At 42.7% G+C, this 12,541-nt stretch overlaps 1 protein-coding gene across 4 annotated transcripts in view; it reads left to right on the forward strand.

The window, feature by feature from the left end:
- The window catches only part of C3H1orf226 (chromosome 3 C1orf226 homolog), a 435,074-nt gene that overhangs the window by 277,629 nt on the left and 144,904 nt on the right, over positions 1-12,541 (forward strand). The gene's annotated exons all lie outside the window — the stretch shown is intronic.

Below are 12,541 nucleotides of genomic sequence, written 5' to 3' on the forward strand. Positions count from 1 at the left end.
ATGTCACCTTGAGGACTAAGATGCACCTGACCTAAACCATGGTATTTGCAATCACCTGATATGCATGTGAAAGCTGGACAGTGAATAAGGAAGGCCAAAGAATTGATGCCTTTGAATTTGTGGTGCTGACAAAGAATATTGAGTATACCTTGGACTGCCAGAAGAATGAACAAACCTGTCTTGTCAGAAGTACAACTGGAATGCACCTTAGAAGTGAGGATGGCAAGACTTCGGCTCAAGTACTTCGAACATGTTATCAGGAGGGATCAGTCCCTGGAGAAGGACATCGTGCTTGGTAGAGTAGAAAAAAAAAAAAAATAGAGTAGAGGGTCAGCTAAAAAGAGGAGATGGATTGACACAGTGGCTACAACAATGGGCTCAAACATAGCAATGACTGAGAGGTTGCTGCAGGACCAGGCAGGGTTTCCTTCTGTTGTACATAGGGTTGATATGAGTCAGAACTGACTCGACAGCAGCTAACAACGACAAATCCTTACGTAAGCAGACTGCCATATCTTTCTCCCGAAGAGCAGCTGGTGGGTTTGAACCAGCAACCTTTCAGTTAGCAGCCAAGCACTTAATCACTGTTATGCCAGGGCTCCTTGTCTTTGGAATAGACTGTAAATAAAGCAGTTTAATTTCAGTATAGTATTTCATATAGGTCAGTGCTTTTCAAAGTTTTCTTTTTAAAGCTTAGACCCCTTTTGTCCAAATATTACCTGGAACCCAGTGTATTAAACAGGAGAACTGTAATTTCTCTGGAAGCAGTAGGATAGGGCAGGGGGTGGTTGCACACTTCTTCCTGCATGGGTCAGCCCTAGAGTGGTGGCCTTTGAGGCACTTTCACCAAACACAGCCTCTGAAGAATACAGCTTAGAAAACATATTTTTCAGGGAGCAACTTGGTAGTGTAAGGAAAACTGGCAGCTTTGGGTCAGTTGGTAGAAAGTGTTGAATACCAGTTTTGATTTTCTTATTTAGCCAGTAGGGTGTTACAGAAAGTTTTTGCCCAGAGTCCTGTGATACAGTGTTTATGAAGATTAAGATGGCGGCTGGTATACTTTCTGTGTCCCTCATCTCCTCACCCAAGTATGTCCAATGAGGGTGTCCAACGAGGTAGAACGTTTATTTTTTCAGATTGAGAAACAATGTGTATATGGCTGAAATAAATTACAGGGAGAAGGGGGAGAAGATATGAGGGACAAGTTGGTGAGCACTGGCTGAGGTGAAATAGGATAATAGATATGAAAGTACTGTGGAATTTATAAAACACTTTTGTGTAACATGCTAAAATATGTAAGTTAGAATTAACATCTTAGAAGGAATAGTATTATCGAGTGGGGAGAGTAGGAGGCCTTTGGATGGGAGAGACCTGTTCAGCCTTGTGTTGCCGGTTCCAAGGGCTCAAGTTTAGCTCTCAAATCAGTCATAGATGGACCAGCCCACTCGCTATTTTCTTCTCATACTGATGACTTTCTTGATTTCCTATAAATCCTGTCCCACTTCCAGCATGTGTGGAGAATAAGAAGGGAATTCTGCAGCATGTGTTCCAGGAAGTATGGTTGGCTGAAGCTGGAGGAGCTGCCAACAACTTAGATCTCAGTGTCCACTGAGATCTCAGCGTAGGGAAAGAAACAAAGACATCTGATGCTCCAAGGAGGAGGAACATACACAAGAGAGGGAGCAACATGAATAGAGATGGTAGATAGTGATAATGTGAGGAAGAACTGAATCCACCGGATTTTCTCCTTCCCCTCAAACTGACGATCTCCAGATGATTTCATCAGCTGTTACCCCGAGGGCCTCCCTCCATGGGCTGCTCAGGCATGCATTCATTATTTGGCTTGTCATTTTGTCTGAGTGGCACATACAGGGGCTTTGTTTGGTGTGAATCCAGTAAGGAGGCAGAGATGTTCAGAAACCAACAGGGTAGTTGGTTCACTGTTGCTAGGCTGAAAAATTATTTCTGCCCACTGGAACATTTGATTTGTGTGTGTTGAATCTCAGGGCCTATAGAGACATATACAGGCCTGATTACAGCTCCCAAAGACAATAGGATATTCCCCCAAGTCTGCAATAATAACCTTCCATAGGGAGTGAGTTACCAGAGAGAGCTGACCAGAGCTTGATAGTGTGGCAGGTAGGTGACCTTCATGGTGCTCATTGCCCTGGCCCAATAGCCAGCACCTGGACTAGCTGGCTATAGGCTTGTAGAGAACCTTGTGGCCAGGGTGGTATGAGGTTCTCCTGGTCTGCACTGTAGGACAACTCTGGAAGTTCTTGTCCTTGACCTGGGAGGCATTGTCTGAGTTTCAACTGAAATTGGGTCCACTCTAGTTTACATGCTCTGGAGGAGGGTGCTGCTCACATTCAGTACTAATCCTGGAGTTGTGGGGGACTTCGGAGGAGAAGGAGCTAGTGGAGCATCCCCTATCCTGAAGTTTTATCCAACGAAGGGGTTTTTATTATAATTTTATTTTTCAAAATAACACAGGACGAAATTGACTTTTTTGTGGTTTTCTAAATTTTAACCTGTGTATAGGTTCCTATAACTACCACCACAGTCATGATACAGAACTGTTTCACCACACCTAAAAATTCCTTGGTGCTACTCCTTTGTAGCCACACGGTCTCCCCACCCATGACCCTGACAACTACTGATTGGTTCCCTTTCACTATAATTTTGTCTTTTTGAGACTATCATAAAGTTGGTAAACTTTTGTGTTCTTTCATTCAACATAATGTCTTTGAGATAGTAGTCTATCGTATGGATGTACCACAATTTGTTTATTCTGTTCACCTGTTGAAGGACATTGGATTGTTTCTAGTTTGGGCCGTTCTGAATAATGCTGCTACACATCCAAGTACAGGTTTTTGCAGGAACATAAGTTTTCATTTCTCTAAATACCTAGGAGAGGGATTGCTGATTCATATGGTAAGTATATGTTCAACTTTACGGGAAACAAATGTTGGGTCATATGGTAACGGTATGTTGAACTCTACAAGAAACTGTCCAACAGTTTTCAAGAAGGGGCTGTACTATTTTACATTCCCATCAGCAATGTTTGAGAGATGATTGCTTTGTTTCCTCCTCTGTTTCGTATCGTCAGTATTTTTTTATTTTAGCTATTCTGGTAAGTACGTAGTTGATATCTCATTGTGGTTTTTAATTTGTATTTCCCTAATCACTACTGATGTGGAACGTCTTTCATGTGTTTATTTGCCTTCTGCATATCCACTTTGGTTCTTTGCCCATTTTTTACTTGAGTAGTCTTACTGTTGAGTTTTGAGAGTTCTTCGTATATTTTGGATACAAACCTTTTGTCAGATGTGTGATTTATAAATATTTTCTCCTAGTGTGTAGTTTGTCTTCATTTTCTTGACCCTGTTTTTCATAGAGCAAATGTTTATAATTTTGATGAAGTCCAATTTATTATTTTTCTTTTATAGATCATGCTTTTGGTGTCATGTATGATAATTCTGTATAACCCCAAATCATAATGATTTTCTCCTAGGTTTTCTTTTAAAAGCTTTAATTATAGTTTTACATTTAAATCTGTGATCAATTTTGAAATGATTTTTGCATAAGGTGTGAGGTTTATGTTGATGTTCACTTATTTGCTTTGGATATCCAGGTTTTGGGGGGGCAGGTTGTGATAGAGTACTTTGTTGTGTTTAAAACTGAGTCTTGTAGAAAACAAAGGATACCAGTGCTTTTCCTATATAAACCATCCTGGCATCTTTTTACCCAGGATCATTTGTTATCAGGAATTTGGAGCAAGTAAAATCTGGTGCAGCCTTAGAGTAGCCTGGTGATGATGGGCTAAAAGAGAAGAGGAGAGGGAGATTGTGGGGTGCATCAAAGCCAGTTGCAAGGGTAACTCAGGGAATTGGGAGCAATATGGTGACCAGCATTTACCTCTTTTCCTCTTGGTGTCTATGGGGCGGCTACACCTTATTCTATTTTAATGAGCTTCAGTTTTAGCTACACATTAGAATCACCTGGAGTAGCTTTAAAAAATCCCAATGCCCAGACTGCAGCCCAGACTGTTAGAATTTCTGGGGTTGAGACCCATATATCAGTTGTTTTTTTTTTTTTTTTTAAGTTTTCCGGGTAGTTCTAGTGCACAACCAGGGTTGGAATCCACTGTTCTACTTTGTGATCCTTTAGTCCAGGACTTTGAACCAGCTCATTCCAGTTTGGACCTCTGTTGAAAATTTGCATTTCCAACCCAGGTATACTGAATCCGAATCTACGTTTTAATAAGATTCCCTTGTGATTCTTATGTATAATAAATTTTGAGAACCATTGCTGTACTAGTGGTTCTCAGAATTGGTCCCTAACCAGCAGCCTTAGCATCTCTAGGGAACTTGTTAGAAATGCAAGTTCTCAACAGGGATTCAAACCTGAATGAACTAGTTTGAAGCCCTGCTTTACACCCCAAGGAAATATTGCCATCTGCTGACAATAGGGAGTTATTATGCTTTGAAAAAACAGTCCTTAACTTTTCAGATTCCCCTCCATCCTGGGAACCTGTGCTCTGGATTGTATATTTTTATCATTTGTATGATAAATGGCACAGCAGTGAAGCGCTCAGCTGCTAACTGAAAGGTCGATGGTTCAAACTCACTCAGCGGCTCTGCAAGAGAAAGACCTGGCAATCTGCTCCCATAAAGACTGTTGTTGTTAGGTGCCTTCGAGTTGGCTTCAACTCATAGTGACCCTGTGTAACACAGAACAAGACACTGCCTGGTCCTGCACCGTCCTCACAGTGGTTGCTATGTTTGAGCCCATTGTTGCAGCCACTGTGTCAGTCCATCTCATTGAGGGTCTTCCTCTTTATCGCTGACCCTCTACTTTACCAAGCATGATATCCTTCTCTCATAAAGATTACAGCCTGTAAAACACCATGCGGCAGTTCTGTTCTGTTTCATGAGGTTGCTATGAGTTGAAAATTGACTCTACGGTATCTTACAATAACAACAATATTGGTTTGTCTCTTGGCCATCTTAAAGTGGTTGTTCACGAGAAACACCTTGTCTTAACTTTTATGTAGCCTGAATACTGACATATATAAGTGGTAGGACTCATAGAATGTTAGCAGTGAAAAAAACCTTTAGAGATCATTAGTTCAAACAATGAGCATATCCAAATACCTTTTGGGCTGAAGCATCAAAAGAAGATAGAAGGAATACACAGAGGCATTATACCAAAAAGAATTGGTCGACATTTAACCATTCCAGGAGGTGGCATATGACCAGGAACTGATGGTACTGAAGGAAGAAGTCCAAGCTGCTCTGAAGGCATTGGCAAAAAACAAGGCTTCTGGAATTGACAGAATACCAAGGGAGATGCTTCAGCAAACGGGTGCAGCGCGGGAAGTGCTCACTCGTCTATGCTAAGAAATTTGGAAGCTACCTGACCAAACAACTGGAAGAGATCCATATCCCCAAGAAAGGTGATCCAACCGAACGTGGAAAATATCGAGCAATATCATTAATATCAGACGAATGCAAAATTTTGCTAAGGATCATTCCAAAGCAGCTGCAGCGGTTCATCTACAGGGAACTGCCAGAAATTCAGGCCCGAGTCAGAAGAGGATGTGAAGCTAGGGTTATCGTTACTGACGTCAGATGGATCCCGGCTGAAAGCAGAGAATACCAGAAAGATGTTTACCTGTGTTTTATTGACTATGCTAAGGCGTTCGACTGTGTGGATCATTGTGGATCAGAACAAATTATGGATAACATTGTGGAGAATGGGAATTCTGGAACACTTTATTGAGCTCATGAGGAATCTGTACATGGATCAAGAGGCAGTCACTGGAACAGAACAAGGGGATACTACACGGTTTAAAGTCAGGAAAGGTGTGCATCAGGGTTGTATCCTTTCACCATACCTATTCAATCTGTATGCGCAGCAATTAATCCGAGAAGCTGAACTATATGAAGAAGAATGGGGCATCAGGATTGGAGGAAGACTCAATAACAACCTGAGATATGCAGATAGCACAGCCTTGCTTGCTGAAAATGAAGAGGACTTGAAGCACTTACTAATGAAGATCAAAAACCACAGCCTTCAGTATGGATTACACCTCAACATAAAGAAAACAAAAATCCTCACAACTAGACCAATACGCTACATCATGATAAACGGAGAAAAGATTGAAGTTGTCAAGGATTTCATTTTACTTAGATCCACAATCAACACCCATGGAAGCAGCAGCCAAGAATGAAAAGACACATTGGATTGGGCAAATCTGCTGCAAAAGACCTCTTTAAAGTGTTGAAAAGCAAAGATGTCACCTTGAGACTAAGGTGTGCCTGACTCAAGCCATGGTGTTTTCAACTGCCTTATCTGCATGAGAAAGCTGGACAATGAATAAGGAAGACTGGAGAAGAATTGATGCCTTTGAATTGTGGTGTTGGTGAAGAATAGTGAATATACCATGGACTGCCAAAAGAATGAACAAGTCTGTCTTGAAAGAAGTACAACTAGAATGCTCCTTAGAAGCGAGGATGGCAAGACTATGTCTCACATACTTTGGACGTGTTATCGGGTGGAATCAGTCCCTGGAGAAGGACATCATGCTTGGTAAAATAGAGGGTCAGCGAAAAAGAGGAAGATCCTCAAGGAGGTGGGTTGACACAGTGGCTGTAACAGTGGGCTCAAGCATAGCAACAATTGTGAGGGCGGTGCAGGACCAGGCAGTGTTTCGTTCTGTTGTGCATAGGGTCGCTGTGATTTGGAACTGACTCGACAGCACCTAGCAACAACAACAACAACTCTGCTCTAGGGCCTTACTACTCAAAGAGTGGTCCATGGACCAGTACTGCCAGCTTCACCTGGGACCTTGTTAGAATTGCAGAATCCTTGGTCCTCCCCAGACTTGTAAAATCCATAATTCAACAAGATCCTCAGATGATTCATATGGTCATTAAAGTTTGAGAAAGACTGCTTTAGAGAACCATGTAAGTGGAAGCTTCTCTGAGCAGATTTCAGTTTCATTGTAAGAAACGACTTTTCAAACAGAGCTACCAGTGACTGTTAGAGGCTGAATGATCACTGGAGAGAGATACCATGGTTACTTTCTAAGAGCTCTCCTAGCTCAGATTTTATTATTTTCCACCTCCTCCTCAGATTCTTCAGTGTCTCACAAGAATTACCTTCTTTGTCATACCTTCTACACTGGTGCCATCTGTTCTGCCAATTGTAGTTTCTCCACTTCTCCCGTTAAACCAGGAACTCTTTTTTTTTTTTTTTCCCCCTCTAGCTTTTTGTACTTTAGGTAAAGGTTTACAGAACAAACTAGCTTCTCATCAAACAGTACACACATTGTTCTATGACATTGGTGAACAACTCCACAATATGTCAACACTCTCCCTTCTCAACCTTGGGTTCCCTATTCCCAGCTTTCCTCTTCCCTTCTTCCTTCCAGTCCCTGCCCCAGGGCTGGTGCACCCATTTAGTCTTGTTTTGTTTTATGGGCCTGTTTAATCTTTGGCCAAAGGGTGAACGTCAGGAGTGACCTCATTACTGAGCTGAAAGGGTGTCCGGGGGCCATACTCTCAGGGTTTCTCCAGTCTCTGTCAGGTCAGCAAGTCTGTTCTTTCTTTTTGAGTTAGAATTTTGTTTTATGTTTTTCTCCAGCTCTGTCCGGGACCCTCTGTTATGATCCCTGACAGAGCAGTCAGTGCTGGTAGCTGGACACCATCTAGTTTTACTGGATTCAGTCTGATGGAGGCGGTGGTAGATGTGGCCCATTAGCCCTTTGGACCAGTCTTTCCCTTGCGTCTTTAGTTCTTCATTCTTCCTTGCTTCCAAAGAAGTGAAACCAGTGGAGTATCTTAGATGGCTGCTCACAGGTTTTTAAGACCCCAGACACTACTCCCCAAAGTATAATGTAGAACATATTCTTTATAAACTGTGTTATATCAATTGAGCTAGATGTTCCGTGAGACCATGGTCCCCACAGCCCTCTACCCAGCAAGTCAGTCTCTCGGGGAGTTTGGATGTGTCTATGGAGCTGCCATAAACCAGGAACTCTTGTGATGCTAAACAATGAGTGCAAGCGCAGGTTTTTCAAATCTACTCTGTTATGTCTTTCTTATGGTGGTGGCAAGGTCTAAGCCTCATCCTAGCTTGGGAGTGGGGAGATCAAGGGATCAGAGACTTGGGAGAAACTGGGGAGCGGAGTCCCATACAAATGGCAACATGGCCTCTAAATTCGCTTCTAATACTGAGTCCCTGATCAAAGGTAGACTTTTTCAATATATAGCCTATCCTTTGTGCTCATCTGTGCTGTCACTGTTGAAAGCATTGCTACTTTTTCCGAGTATGGGATTTAGAGGCCATTTTCAGTGTCCTGCTTCTCAGTCTGCTCAGCGATTTCATCCAGACATTTCCTTTATTCTGAAAACCAAATGCTAGATACAGTAAAACCTGTCAGAGAAGGAAAGCTCAAATGTTTTCCACTAATACAGAGCAATAGAAAAGTGGTAAGACTGTACCCTGTCAAAGGTGGAAAACTTGCAAGACCTGGAAAAACAAGGCAGTCCTGTCCAGTTCTAGCTCTCATAAGTTTCACTACATACGTTTATGGTCCTTCCTGAGTTTCCCATTTCCAGCCTCTCTCCTTTCTGAATCCTCAGCCCTGGTGCCACGGTTATGTTCACCCTCTGCCCCTCTGTTCTCTGCTCTTTTAAGAGCCCTTAAATATGTAACCCTCTCTTACTTTATGCAGAACTCTGTTAATTTATTTCCCATTTCAGGACCCTGCTGTCTGTCTGCATCCATCCTCCCATCCGTCCTCTTCCCTTCTGTCTGGGATTGGCTTGGCCTCACTAACCTTCTTCATTCCCTCGTGGCTGCACCTTCTCTCTACCACCCTCAAAGGGTGCCTGCCTTTTTAACTCTTCCTACAAGGGCCCTGAAGGTTTGTGTCACATCATGTCACATTTAGAGCTGGTAGATATCTTCTAATCTAACACCCTCATTTCACAGAAGACAAGAAAAATATTAAGAGAGGTTAGGTGGTTTGTGCAAGGTCACACATCTCAGAGTACAAATACTTCATGTGAAATAGCATTAATGCCCAGTATGGCTTCTTCAAGGAGTCCCCGGATAGCTCAGACAATTAAGCACTCAACTATTAACCACAAGATTGGTAGTTCAAACCCACCCAGAGGCACCTCCAAAGACAGGCCTGGCGATTTGCTTCTGAAAGGTCACAGGCGTGAAAATTCTATGGAACAGTTCTTACACACATGGGATCTCCCTGGGTCACCATGAATTGGAATTGTCTAGATGGCAACTAACAACAGTGACAGTGGCTTCTTCAGACGACTTCATAATATTTCACCTGAATTGTTTTGTTTACCCTTACAGAGGGAGTGTAGGGATGTGTGTGGTGCGTGGAGAGGTGCAGCGAGGGCACACACATGACAGATTGCCCTTCTTTAGGGAGAGGTAAACCAAGCCTTAGAAAGACAGAGGAGAGTTCATCATTTGTCTCAGAACCATTTGTGGTCTAAGGAAGAAAATCATGATTCTACTAAATACTGGCAAAATTTTATTCCTTCTAAGTGTGTATGTGTGTGTATGAATTATACTATTTAAACAATGTTGTGTGCGTTTTGTTTTGTTTTCCTTTTTCTGATAGCCGATTTTAATTTCTCTTTCTCCTTACATGATACATTGTATTAACCATTTAGAGGAGGGTCTAGGCTTCTACTCCAGATGTTAGAGGAAAAACCAAAACCAAACTCATTGCCTGGAGTCGATTCCTACTATAGGGACTCCATAGGACAGAGTAGAGCTGCTCCATATGGTTTCCGAGGAGTACCTGGTGGATTCAAACTGCAGACCTTTTGGTTAGCAGTCAAGCTCTTAACCACTGCGGCACCAGGGTTTCCGATATTAGAGAAGGTTAGAATTGTCCAAAGTCAGGGTTTAATTTTTTTTCTTAACTTGTCACCCTCCTTTGCCTCTGTATTTACTTAAAGGAAAAAAAAAAAAAAGGAAATGGTTCTATTGCTTGTTTGCAATGCGCTCTGAGAAATGGCAGAGGGAAAGCCACCTGGAAGCAGTAGATGAGTGTTAGTAGTGGTGCTTATCATGCTTCATAAATCACCCATTCAGACCCTTTAATCATTTTGGATGTTGTTCAGCTCCCGGTGAACTGTCAACATGCTCCCAGTCCGAAAAGTGATGGCTGTATTCCAGGGCCTGTCTTGCCTCCTCTCTACAGGGAGCAGCCGCCACTCAGCAGCTCCCCTGAGTACACAGCCCTGAACTGACAGTACTGGAGGCCTCTGCTGTCTTCCATCCCAGGGCCTGTTTAGTTTGCCCTCTACCATCACGCTGGTCTCCTGACACCATGAAAATGCCTGCCTCCCACAGAACATCTGTGTTTGGATGAACCTCTCTTCCCCTTTCTTGATGTTCCAAACAGCAATGAACTTGGATGTTCCCTGCCTTATGTTCAGAAAGCCCCTTTCCCCTGTTTTCTGACCTCATGGGCCTTTGTACCCAGTCTAGGTCATTGACATGTGTGCTTGAGTGTGGAACAGGGTAGGATGCAACAAAGGAAACAAAGGAGGGCATTGTGATTAGTGTGGGAAAAAATTGGGGGACAGTGTTTGCAGGCTTTCCAATGAGGAGCCTGGGAATGTTCCTGAACCTATGATGCTCATTTCCAATAAGTTCTCCCTCCTCTTCCTTCTTCCAATAATAACACAGGGCTTACCTGCCCCTGAAAGAGCTCATCAAGCATGTACTGAATGAATGGTGGAATGAATGAATAGTTATATTTCCTGGAGCCAGTATTCTGGGCAACATGAGGAGCCAAGAGTCAGGAGATGTGGGCTCCAGGCTTGGCTTTCCTGCTGATGAACCTGGGGAAGTCTTTCACCATCTCTGGGCACTGGCTTCTTCATTTATAAGATGAAAAGCTTGGTCACCATTTGTGGCCCCAGATGTTTTGAACAGAAGAATTCCTCTAGAGATTTTTGATGAAATATTTCAAAGATGCAAAATATATAAAGGGCAATGTATAAACACCTGGTACTTTCCGCTCAACAGAATTCTCTCCCAGGATAATAGTTGTAATTTTTTAGCAGCCTTTAATCGGGGGGAGTGGGGATGGGGGAGAGAATAGATGACAACACACAGCAGTGGTGCTTTTGTAAGAATCTGTATTTTAAATGTCACTATAGAATCTGAACTTGAAAAACTGTACATATATGATCAAGACATGTTGATTTCACCTAAGGCAATTTTTGATGCAGATGAAAACATGCAGTAACCCTTGTAACATACTTCTATGACCCAGGGCAGTGTTTCTGAAAAGCGGGATCTATATTACCATCTGCATTAAAAAAAAAAAAAAAAAAACCCAGCTTCTGCCTGTACTCCAGGCCTGCTGAGTAGGACCGAGGGCTGGGCCCGGGAGTCTGCTTTTTATTGAGTATCCCAAGTGGAATTTAGAACTTGAGTTTTAGCCCTCTGAGCTTCAGAGAATTGGGTGACTATTTCAATTCTAATATTTATAGTACAGTGACAATGAATGCTCCTTTTAAAAGTAGCCCCTTTAGTTCCTTTTAAGTAGTTTGCAGTTTTTTAGAATATGTATTTATGCCCAACTTTCAGTAGTACATCTATTGCCAAGGTAAGTTGTGCTGCTATTGAGGTTGATGGATAGGAAATGAACGACTCTGCCTTGCCTTCTCAAGAATTCTCATAGACATTCTAGAATTTGGACTCAATGCCAGCTTTGGTCTTTGTCTTGCTGGTTTTGATGAGGTTTCATAAGAACAGACAGTACAAGTCACCGAGCTATACAATAGCATCATGAGTAGCCACGGCTCTTGGGTGCCCTGGCCCCAGATTCTGGTCCTGTGGGCCCAAGAGCTGTAACTCAGGGAACCTGGGTAGCCCAGAGAACAGAGGCTTATCTTTATAACTGGCCCCATTCATTGTCCCAGACCGTACTGTGAAATTATTGAGAATGGCCTTGGCCAATAATGCAGCTCTCAGTTATTTCATTTACAGAAGTATGTATCACAGAGAAGGTGCTCAGCACTGTGCCAAGGGCTGTGGAGTATGGAAGACTTAAAGAGTATCATATCTTTGTAAAGTCCTGTGCTCATGGAATAGAATCTAGGTGTTAATGACTCAGGTTATTAGTTAGCTTCTTGAAGGTGTATATTACCCTTGCATACAGTGTCACATTTTCTCTGGCCTGTGAATAACCTCTGTCAGCAGTGATTACCCTCCTACATCCTGGTGCTATTTTCCTGGGTACAAATAAGTGGGTGTTCTATTTCACGTTCTCAAGGAGGGCCGGGCCTGGTAGGGAAATAAACAATCGGGGTGAGTGAGCACAGGGGCTTATGCGTTGCCGTAGTAACCAAGTAGATGGATGACTCTGTGGGAGGGTATGGGAGAGGGAGTTGACCTGGAAGGCTTCACTATGGAGAAACCAGAGCAGATATTTCAAGAATACGCAGGAGTTCACCAGGCAAACATTGGGGAGAGACAT

The sequence above is a fragment of the Elephas maximus genome, chromosome 3, assembly GCF_024166365.1.
Source record: "Elephas maximus indicus isolate mEleMax1 chromosome 3, mEleMax1 primary haplotype, whole genome shotgun sequence".
NCBI classification, from domain to species: domain Eukaryota; kingdom Metazoa; phylum Chordata; class Mammalia; order Proboscidea; family Elephantidae; genus Elephas; species Elephas maximus.